Below are 12,697 nucleotides of genomic sequence, written 5' to 3' on the forward strand. Positions count from 1 at the left end.
TTTAAAAAATAAACAAAGATTTTTGATAGTAAATTATCTTAATAGATAAAATGTGTACGGATTCAAATTATTTTACTTATAAATTTAAAGTGAGATAAAATTCAATACACGATGAAATATTTTCGTGGCCTAAAAATAATTCGAGAAAAAAAAACTGGGTCGGATTGGAATCTCTCTTAATCAGTTTTTAAGAAAAAACCAAATATGTAAACTACATTTACCGAGTGAACATATTGTAGCATTGCCACTTCTCAAAAAGAAATCGAGGAATTATCTAATGTTATCATAGCAAAAATAAAAGTGACTATGTCTATAACAATAATGTAAGTTTGTTAAAAACAAAACAGTATAACAGCTCTGCAACATTTCGAGATATAATACTTGGTAAACTCGCATAAAGGTAATGACCACGTTTCTACTGACGTCCAATCATAGTTATCAATAAAACATAATTGAATGAATAAATAACGACTTCAGCAATTTCATTGTAGGAAAGTTTGATAAGCAACTCGATTGCAGGAAAGTTTGATAAGCAATTCCTTTGCAAGAAATTTTGATCAGCTAGCCATGGTAGAGAAAAATAACTTTGACACACATTGCATACATGAATATGTGCAATCTCTTAATACCGAATCCGAGGCTACAAATAAAGTGTCACCGGCAATCACAAAGAATTTGTATCGAAATGGGATTTTCACATTATTTTTGGTAAACTCCAACCATTGTCTTTTTGGATTAAGACTTGGTTCACTCGATTGAAACTGTAAAAGAGACTTCAGGGCCACATACATTTAATCAATATTATTTAAAATAAGATCACTAGAAATTAGAAACAAATTTCGTTTTAATTTAAGGAAGTTCTAAATGCAATATTTTTTTTATATAATCAAGCATGTACGTACTTATATATTATATATACTTAAAAATTATGTTATATGAATTAATTTAGAAAACTATATTAAAAATTTAAAATATATTGTTGAAATAGAGTAAAAAAGCAAAATTCTATTATATTTATTATTTCATAACATCTGTTTGAAAATAATAAAAAAAATTACATATGTATTTATTTTTGCTTATTGGGTGGAATGTCTTAATAGCTCGATTTTAAAAATAGAAAATTCAATTTTTCAGTATAACAAAAATCATACACATACAACAAGAGCGAAGCATATAAACACGAATAATAAATGAGTTTTTATATTGAAACAATATGTATGTATGTGTATGTGCAAACGTTCATAAATGTCAGTCGTCAGATTATAATATGAGGCGAGGGTCTTTTATTGAATTAGTAATCTATATCTTTATCTCTTTTATTCGCATTTTAAATTCATATAACATTTTCCTTCTCATTTTAGCATATTTTATTAAATATAAGCAACACTGTAATTTTATATAATTTATTTTTATTTTATATGCTTTTTTGTTTCTCTTTTTTTTTTTCTTTGTAGATATTTTTTTCGTGTTCAGAAGATACTATTCAACTGTGTATAGAAAATAATACTGAATACTGACAGCTTTACAAAAATTTTGTAGTATATACGGCAATAACAACAAAATCTGTAATACAATCAGAAAGAAGAAGCAAAAGAAAAAAAATGGGTTTTTTTTCTATATCATTAATACAGAACGAACGATACGTGAAAGGAAATGAGGTTGACAGAGAGCAAGAGGAATTTTAACGAGCTCTAGATTGTTATGTAGTAAAGAAAAAAAAAATTTTTTAAAACGGCAATGGAAGTGCTTGTACTGCTTGCAATACATATAGCAAAAACAGAATGTAGATAGCAATGGTAGAGAAACTTCAATATACAACTTGATGGAAAATAAATGTAGAAAGGCAGCAGAAGAGTAGTGTATGTAGCAAAAATGATATCTAACAGCGAGGGTCTTTTTTGCTCTGTTTTTTTTTTTTATTTCATTATTATATAGTAGATATTTTTATTTCGTTTCCCTCATATTTGTATATTGTTTAATTTTTTGTTTTGCGCCTGTGCTATACAACGTCGCCATCATAGTCATCGTCGTCGTAGTCGTCGTCATCGTCGTCGTTCATTTTTCTTTTTTAATATAATCAGAGTCGCCGTTATTGCTTGTATAAAACTTTTATATGAGTTTTTGTAAAAAGAAAAATTTGAAAAAAAAGAATAAATAAAAAAAATCGTTTACATTTTGTGTTATTTGAAGTGAAGCAAGGCACAAAACCTCGAAAAAGAAAAAACAACAACATTTAATATAATATTTTTATTTACCCCATGTATATACTGAAGAAAAAAGTATGATTATCATTTAACAAACATCGCTATTCACATACGGTTGTATATTTATAATATGTACGTAATATACACTTAATTTTATATATATGCACGTAGTCGATGTATATAAATTATAGAGGTCTCTACTACTACTAATTCTTATGTAGGAAAATTTTTTAAAAGACCAGAAGAAAGAAAAAATTAAATGAATTTTTTGAAGTGAGTTTGGTTTTTTGGTTCGATTCAATGTTTAGAAAAATGATTTTTAGTTTTATAAGTTTTGAAAGATTGTTGTTGTCTTGGCTGTCGTTGTTAATTTTCTATTTCTGTCGTTGTTGTTGCTGATGTTGTTGTTGTATTGAGAGCAACTAGAAATTCTACTATACAGTTTTATTTTATTTATTTTTTTTTTCCATTTAATAAATGTATGTAGGTACAGATATAACACTAAAATTATACTGCCTAGTTTAATTTTAAATTCGTATAATATTTTCGAGTGGGTAAATAGAGAAAATTGGTTGCAGGAAATGATAAGCGTTATATTTCAGAATATTAATAATGTGAATGTATATAAAAATATACAAACATTTATACATGCATTTATATTTTATTTTTATTATAATTTTTAAGAGTTGTCGTTATGTTATTAAAATTATTTTTCTTTCTTTTGATTTCTTTTAATTTTACTTTTTGCGATTTTATTCATTCTTTTTGATCGTTTTATTTAAAAATTAAATTTTATATTCACTGTTAAAAATAAAAAGAAACGGTATTTTAAAATGATAGGTACGAGTACATAATATGTATGTAGGTATGTTTATTTTTAAATGCAAATATAAATGGTTTGCTTGATAATTTTTAAAATTTAAAAATTAATTCTGTAAACGATTGCATTTCTTTAATGTTTTTGATTTAAAAAAAAATGAAAAATCAATTAATTTTTTATTATACAACAAATATTGTCTGAAATTTTTTCTCAAATGTGAGAAATATAGATTTTTCCAATTTATTTCATTACAAAAATAAACTAAAATTTTATTAAATGAAAATCAATAATAAAAAATATTCTAAGATAACAAAATTCAAGATAAGATAAAACTTATTTTTTCTTTTTAAAGATATTTTATTAGATAAAATAAAGATGGCACCTTTTGCGCATTAATATAGTATTTAAACATATTCTATAAAATTAAAACATAATTAGATTTTATAGTTGAAGTATTTAATGAAAAATGTTTGTTATTCGAAAAACTTGTACGACCCTAGTCTCGTTCCATACTTTTGTAAGTAATAGAAATTTCTCGAATTTCTTTGTATTATAGGAAAATGTATGGAATTTTAAAATCAAATACATAAAATGTACCTTAATGTACCTACTTTTAAAAGAAAAAATTTTAATAACTTTTTATTTCTATTGGGTATATGGAATGAACAATGAGCACACATACTCATTTAAAATAAAAACCAGTATTTTACATATACCTTTTTACTTTTTGTAAATAAAGGTACTAAATTTTAAAATAAATAAAACTCAAGGTAAAAATTTTAAGGTAAAATATGTAATGAACCTGAAATGGTTTTAAAATTTTTAAGTTATTTTAAAATGAAATTTAAAAGTAAAATTTTATTTAATTATAAAAAAATTTTTTTTTTTTCGACGTGTACATTTTAAATTCGAAATTTTTTAGAAAAATCGAAAAAATATTTACTAACAATATTATTTTCTCAATATTTTATAAATATTTTTTCTTAATTCTTCTAAAGACAGATATTTTTTACGTCATCCCCATCAAACATCATTTAATAAAATGATCAGTGTCGTATTTAATCAAATATTATTAATGTGTTTTTCTCTCTTTCTTATTGAATTAAAATCAACTATGGCAATATTTAATTTTTCGATTTTGTTGTTCAAATAAAAAATACTCAACAACTTGATTTCGCTATTATACATATTTTTTTTTTATTTTTTTAAATTTGAAAACAGATTTTCGATTTTATGTACATATAATTTTTTCTTTTCGTTTTATTCGTTTTGAAATTGCTGTAGAAAATAATAAACAAGAAAATAAAAATTAAAATGAACAAGAAAAAAAAAATCCCCACAATTATTATTATACAAAAGCGGAAAGCGCTATCTGCACGTATGCATGAATAACAACGACTCGAAAATTCACCTTAAAGCAATTTAATGCTGACGCTCGTGTATTTTTCCATTTTTTTTTCGTATTTTTGTTGAAAAATAAAAATATTTCATGATAAATTTATGACTAAAGCTAAAGGTAAATAAAAAACCGACTGTAAAAACGAGGTATGACCTAAAATGAAATCTTTTCTTATACATAAAAACTATTTGTGTTTGTATGGTATGTCTATTTAGATTGTATTTTTATGATAAATATAATAAAAAAAAATGTAATCATTAAAAGGAAAAAAAAATTGTGAAGGTATTGCGGTTTCACATTCAGTTTAACATAGTGTGTGAGAAATCAAGGTTATTTTTAATATGTGCGTATACACTTTGCAGGGAAAAACGCAGTAATGCAGTAAATTTATACAGGGCGTGTCGCATAAGAATGTAAAAAAGAGACTTATTCCAAGAAGCAAGGAATTATAAGGGAGATTATCGTTGCTCTCAGCGTATAAGCAAGTTGAAATGGGCTCAAGACTCTTCATTCTTATATATAAATATTAAAAATATAAATATTTAATGCGGAACCCTTGACTATTTTGTTCTTATAATTAATTAGGTTAGGTCTAAAACGTTTTTCGAGAAAATCTCCTGAAATTGGGAATTTTTGTTTGCTTAATTTTTTTTTAAAAACAGATATTTTCGAAAGATTTCTTATTAATGTTTCTCTGTTTTTTTCTTTTTAGATGCGCCAGAATGAACAGTAAAAGCCTCTTTAATACCTATATTTAATCAGTTGGAAGCTTACATATTTTACCTTCAAAAATTGTAATCAAAAGAAATAAGTAATGTGTTTCCAAATAATTTTGTTATTAGAATAAAATTATTTGCAGCTTAGAGTAGAGAAGTATTGATTATTTTTTCAAGTTTCACAATACACAAACATACATATGTATATGAATATTTTATGTATTATGTTTTGTATAATTTCGCTCATATGAAATGAGTTGTGTTAATGAGAAATAGTTGATTTCAAAATAAAACAAAGATAAAGTTAAGAAAAACACAGTTGTTGTTTGTGTTGTTGGCAAAAATATCATAAGGAAGTTCAAATAATAATACATACATTCATACATAATATGTACCTACACGTATTAAGAATTAAAGTATATTGAAATAAAACAAAAATTTCTCACAATGAAAGAAATAAATTTTCTAATTAATTTTAACTAGTTATATAATAAAAATAATAATTAGTTTTTGCACAGAAAACTCGTAAATAACAGAAATATAAAATTCAATTTTATTTTTCATTGTAAATTTAAAAATAAATTTTTGCAATAATTATTTTTTTTCTTAGTATATTCATAACATATTTTTAGGATACGCTTTTTATTTTGCTAAGAATATAAAACGAGGGATAATTAAAAGTTATTTATTTTTAGGATTAAAATAGTTAAAATGTACGAATTGTTAAACGAAGTAGTGTTTTTCTTTCATAGGGTTGAAATTTTTGTAAAATTTACGGAATTATTTTTGAAATTAAATTTTTAATGTAAATTTTATTCAAATTATTTGAACTTTGCCCCTTGTAATTTACTTTTATAATCAGGGATCGTAATTTTTCACAGTATGTACGTAAGTTGTGTAATAATTTCAAAGTTGCAACTATCAAAATCGTTTCAAATAGTAATTCAAAAAGCAATTTTTCAATACAATTTAAAAGTTCATGCTACATACATCATAATAAGTATACAAAGAAATATGTGGTATTTAATAATAAAATTAAATTGTAAAAGTTTTAAATTATGATCAAGTTATTATGTTTGGCTATAAAATCCTTTAATAAAAGTATGAATGTAGTTTTAGTTAGCTTATAAAATCGCTACAAATGTACTTCTCTGTATTTAGTACATATTTTTATATTGTCAACAATTATGTACAGAATAAGTAGTTTATTTTGTTATATTCCTAGTATTATTGAAATTTAAAAATTAATTCTTTAATATAAACATTCTTTATAAATTTCACCTAACATTATTCATAGAAATTTCTTTTCGTAATTCTGCGTGTTATCTGTACATGTAAACTGTTGTATTCTAAACAGAATACAATTAAAATTTTTCATTTCCTTAAATTTTTTAAAATAATAAATTAATTTTATTATTTACAACTTTATCATTATTATAAAGTAATGCAATTAATTTTATTATTTTCCAATATAAAACATAATTTTAAATATAATATAATTATTGTCATTCAATAATAAATATAAAATAATTTATTGATATTACCCCCACAGTGTTCCATAATTCAGAAAAAGTATGTTAAGTATTTGCAAAAAAAAACCAAAATGAAAAATCAAAACAGAATATAAAATAAAAATGCTAGGAATATAGAATTCCCGCGCGAGATTATGCAAAATTTTTTTTGACTTTAATTGCAGAGCGCAACATTCTTTTAGTATAAACCATAAAAATGTTTATACAAAAGGAAAAAAAAAGAAAATATTTTCATATCTCAAAGTATGGAATTTATTTTCTTTTTTTGAAAAAATATCAATGCATATCAATAAATTTTATATATAAAAATTTCCTTAGTATTTAAATAATTTCTATGTGCATGTTTTTTATTATTTTTGTAACCACAAATTCTATAGAAATATAAAAAATAGGATGTTCGTACATTTATGCATAATATGTAATTTAAAACCAAAAGGGAATTTTTTTCAAAAAAAAAAAATAATTTATAATTCTTTATTCTGTTTTTCTTTTTTAATTTTTTTTCAATGCATGTAAATGCAAATCCTTTGAAAATAGAGAAAAACTTATTCAAAAACAAAACAAAAAACGTAATGTATAAAATGATAACGAAAAGAGAAGCATGAAAATATTTTAAATACAATTTAAATGCACAAATGAATAAATATAGTAGATTGTATGATTGCATATGTATGTATAAATTAAATAATGAACACATAATAAATATGTAAATTCATATATAGATTTTTCTATATTTATAAATTAAATTTTTCTTTTTACCTGCAAAAAGAAAAATTGCGCATATGCAATTTTTCATCTCATCAAAAAAAAAATTTCCTTATATTTGCAAAGGGTAATTTTATATACTCTCCAAAAAAAAAAACAACTTGTTTTCGAAATAAAAGTTAAAAAAATATTTCCTCAATTCACAATGATTCATTTGAATGTTTTTCATAAAAATATAAAAGAATTTTTTTGATAGCTGCGTTTGCACTGTAACTTTTGTTGACTTCTCGCAATAAATAATTTTTAACAGATTTTCTGTAAAATATTTTTTTAAATGCGCAGCGAGGTTTTAAAATCAATATTTTATATTGATATTAGTTTTCTTCATATTGATTTATACATTTCATAATTTATTATTTCTAAAGTATAATTTAAAAAGTCTCCGAATTTCGTATAACGACTTCACATATTTTGTTAAAAACCATGTAGTTAGTTTGTTTTAGTAAGCTTTTGTATTCTATTCTTAGTTATAATTTTAATAGCTTCAGTATAAAAATAGTATTTATTTTTAAATTCACAATCTTACTTCATTATAATCAATTTATTGTGAATTTCATTTTATGACTACTAATTGCAATTATAAAATTTCATAAAGTCAACTCTTATTTTTAACAACTGTCAGTCATAACTGTAATTGGTAATTTTGGAGACTTGAAATAATTTTGGAGAACTGTCAATCTAATAATATTTAGTACAATATAATATAAAGATTTTTGAAATAATAATAACAATAATAATAATAAATGATTAAATGTCAAATGATTCTATACATAATAAAATAATAAGAAAATATTAAACATTAAAAGAAAAACCTGTTATCATAAAAGAAGAAAAAGTTAAAGGTTAACATTTTTATTAAAAAAAAAAGTGATATTTATTTCCAAAAAAAAAAAATTAAATAAAAGTAAAAATATTAAAAAAAAAAATAAATATTAAATTTATATTTTCCATGTAAATTTTATTTAAATAAATAATAAATTGATAAACAAAACAATTCATATTTAAGGTATATTAAAAAGAAGAAGGAAGTTAAATGAAAATAAAGAAATATTAAGAGAAATAAAGAAAAATTTAAAATATAAAAATATCGAATTTTTAAAATATTTAAAGAAGAAGAAAAAAAAATTACAAAGGGCATAAATAGCAAATATACACACACACAAAAAAAAATTTAAAAAATAAAAAATCCAAAAATAAAAGCCTATATATAATTATTAAAAATACATAAGAAAAAAAAAAAAAATTTTTCTTCTGGTGATTTTTTCCCTTTTCTTGCTGGAATTTTAGTGCCAAACTTAGCTTCCATTAAAAAAAAGGTATTAATATTCATAAAATTTTATTAAAATATTTTTTTTTTAATTTTTAGATTCTTTATATACGGTTTTATTTTATTTTAGATTATTTTCATTTATTTTAATTATATTTATTATTATTATATAAAATTTAATCATTTTATATACAAAAATTTATTATTTAAGTATAATATTATTTGTTTACATATTTTTGCCCTTCTATTAAAAAAAAAAAATTTTAAAAATTGAAGAGTAAGAGACAAATTTGTTTTTATTTATTTTTTTTCCTTAGTTTTATCCTTACTGTTTTATTTTTTGAATTTTAAAATTTTTTTTTTTGGCCATTCCTTATTATACTCAAATAATATTATAATTATATTGCATGATATAATAAAATAAAAATTAAGTATTTTATTCAATCACAAATTTCCTCTTTTAATTAATTAATTAATTATAATTATAAATATTTATTAATTATATTTATTATTATTATGTTTTTATAAATTAATTTTAAAAAAATTTCATTAATTAAAATTTTAATATAATAAGAAAATATTTAATTAAAAAATATATACCTATATTTATTTATATATTTATTTATTTAGAAAAGAAAATCAAAACAAAATGATTAATTTAATTATTTTTATTTAAATTTTTATTTAATTAATAATTTTGAAAAATAAATCTCATTTATTTTATGTTTTCTCATATACTAAACAATATTCTAATAATTGGAAAAATCCCTTCTTCTGTTTCAAAAATACATATAATAAATATCCTTGAAATAATATTAAAAAAAATTTATATTTACTTAAGACTATATATAAATTGGTTCAATAAAAATTGAGTTAAGACGCATCTACATATATCCTCTCTTTTTTCACAAAATAAAATGAAAAACTGACCTCCACCCCCCCTTAAACCCCCCTCACATATCATATTTAACCTATACCTATAAGTTTACCATATAATTATATAACATATACCCTATTATTATTCTTTTATTCAAAAGCTTTTATTAAAAAATTAAAAAAACAAAAAAAAAAATTGTAATCCTTTTTGATTTCTTCCTTATTTTATAGCTATTTTTGGTATTAAATTTTCTGTTTAAAATTCTAATTTAATTTAGTTTTTTCAATTTTAAAATTTTAATTTAAATTTGTTAGAAAATTATGCGTATTTTTTATATGTAATTTTAAAAATTTAAATATAAAAATTTTATAATTTATGTAGATTTACATATACATATATCGGAATATATATGTAATTAATTAATACACACCTATATATATTGCATATGTAGAATGAATAATTATTTCTTTTTGTTTAAAGGATTGATTTTTAAAATGGTATATAGCATATATAATACTTATATAAAAAATTATTTTGACCTCTTTTTAAAAATGTTATAAAATAATATAATTGCACACATAATATAATGTATATATACTTAGTAATTATACTTGTATACATAATATATTTTATATAAATATTGATATGCGAAATTAAACCATATATATATATATATATACGTATATAGACACTTACATATTTTATTTGTATAATATGATATATCACGGTATATAAAATGATATACCTATTATTTCATACGTTTGGTATATTACAAACAATCTCTAAATATATACAGATTGTACATAATATGATAAATAGATACATAATCCTGCGTATATCACATATATACATACATATTGTACGTGTATACATTATATAATATTAGTTTCAGTACATAATTTATTTAGTTTTATTATATATACATATATACATAAAAGATAATAATTTATTATACACAATGCGTAGATTAAATATGAATAGATACATAATATATATGTATAAAAAAATTTTGTATCTCATATACATGTGTATACATAATGTATATTTTATATACTAAATATATAAAATTTTAAATTAAAAAAAAAGAAAATAAAAAAAATTGTTTATATCAAATAAAAAGTATAGGTGTACTAAAGGCGCCAATTGAAATAAAAAAATTTTATTTTATATATACTACTTATACCATTATATTATTTATGTATATTACTTATATAATGTGTAAGTGACTAAATAAAATGATAGTAAATTTTATGAAAATATTAAATTTATATGAATCACAAAAGGTTATTTTCCAATTTTGATCTACAAAATAAAAAAATGAATAGTACGAGAACGAAGTCATTTGCTGTTTACAATTCGTGAAGAAAATTTTTTAAATACTGTGATAAAAGTGACAGCAAAAACTGTATTCTCTTCTCATACTGTATTCTCTTTGTGGAAATATACCACTCTATACTTATAATAACTTAACAGTATAACGATGTCAACTACATAAAACGAATATTTAAGCACGTTTATTCCGGTAGATGATAAAATTAAAATCCACAAATCCATGGAAACAGATAAGAGATATTTCGCCGCAGAAAATCACTCTTGTTTTGTTTTCAACTTAAAGGTGGAAATATAAGACAGATCAGAATCAAGTAAAATTACCGCAACGAATTTTACCAGAGACGTTGAAATAGCTTAAATTCCTATTTTACCGTTAGTATTTTTTTTTTTGACATTATCTCTTTCCATGTGTGTGTGACATTATATGCAAAATTGAAAAATACTCTTTTTCAATTAATTTTACCATCCCGCTCTTGTTCTGGGTTTACAATGGAAATCGTCCGCTGTTGCTCCTCACCGCTTTGGTTTTGCTTTCATAGTTACTCAGAAATATGCAGTCCCCAATATTCCGGATCGAAACAGTTTTATTATATTATTACAACAATAATAATATAAAACATATATCAGGATAATTTTGTAAATTTTTATAAAATTAAATTTCTTTATAAAAAAGCGAAAAAGGGGAAAAAGGTAATTTTTTGTTCATTTCCTCTTTGTTTTAGGTTTTTTCTTAAAAAAACTCAAATTATCTATACATGCAATATTTTTGGGAAAATTTACTCCTTAACTTTCGAAATTATACATATGTATTAAGAACATTAAATTTGAAAACACACTGTAATTTAATTCATAAAATTACATTATGTATACAATCACTTTTAATATCTAAAAGCCAAAATATCTAAGTGAAATATATATGTACAAATAATAATCCTTTTTTTTATTTTAAAATATCCTTTTTCATATATTTATAATATATATTTGCTTTGTTGTGCAAACAATAGGAATAACTACATTATAGTCTATATATAAAAATGTAAATACTTATTAAAATAATATGTAGATGAAAAATATAACAAAAAAGAAATGATGAGAGGTGATGAAATCAAATAACAAAGTAAAAGTATAATAGAATTATTTACTACATATTTACATGCATATATACATTTATTGCGTATATTATATATATTATATCTGTGTATATACATGATATGCACAATATAATTTGGGTTGATGTATAAATTACATGAATATGAAACGGATAATATGTGAATATATGCATAATATACAAGTAAATAATAATAAAAGTTTTTTTTGTATAAGGTCATAAGTTCAAGAGGTCAATTTGTTCGTAAAGATATATTATTTTGTATATACATATATATATATATATATACATATACATATAATACACATAATAATTGTATGTACTTATAAATTTTGAAATAATTTTTAAAAATTAAGTGATGCCATTTTATTACGAATACGAGTAATAAGATGAAGTCATTAATATCCTTAAAAAAGGAGTGCGGTGTTAAAAAAAAACTTTGATGTAAAAGAGAAGAAATTTATGAATATTGTTGCATGTACATACATATGTATATATGTATAATAATGCAGGTTTAATCATTGATTAAAAAAATTATAATATGTTGCTTTCTTTGTGCTAATTTACTCTATAGGCCCCTATAGTATAAAGATATAATGTGCGCCTATGTTGAATACGCAAAATGTGAAGATTTAATTACAGAGGACCTGACCTTATATTTAAACTATTTAAATTAA

The 12,697-nt window shown here is 21.5% G+C and overlaps 1 protein-coding gene and 1 long non-coding RNA gene across 3 annotated transcripts in view; both read left to right on the forward strand.

The window, feature by feature from the left end:
• Positions 1-124: 124 nt before the first annotated feature.
• Positions 125-5,473, forward strand: LOC129611390 (uncharacterized). The gene is made up of 3 exons (XR_008697157.1): positions 125-894; positions 1,455-1,859; positions 5,136-5,473. It is a non-coding gene; the product is annotated as an uncharacterized LOC129611390 (long non-coding RNA).
• Positions 5,474-8,496: 3,023 nt separating this feature from the next.
• The window catches only part of LOC129611442 (dynein light chain 1, cytoplasmic), an 88,010-nt gene continuing 83,809 nt past the window's right edge, over positions 8,497-12,697 (forward strand). Inside the window, exon 1 of one of the 2 annotated variants that reach the window (XM_055524621.1) lies at positions 8,497-8,752. The gene's annotated coding sequence lies outside the window, so the exon portion shown is untranslated. The remainder of the gene's footprint in view (positions 8,753-12,697) is intronic. The other variant, XM_055524619.1, reaches the window with a different exon arrangement.

Source organism: Condylostylus longicornis, unplaced genomic scaffold (assembly GCF_029603195.1).
Source record: "Condylostylus longicornis isolate FDR11 unplaced genomic scaffold, ASM2960319v2 ptg000049l, whole genome shotgun sequence".
Taxonomy (NCBI): Eukaryota; Metazoa; Arthropoda; class Insecta; order Diptera; family Dolichopodidae; genus Condylostylus; species Condylostylus longicornis.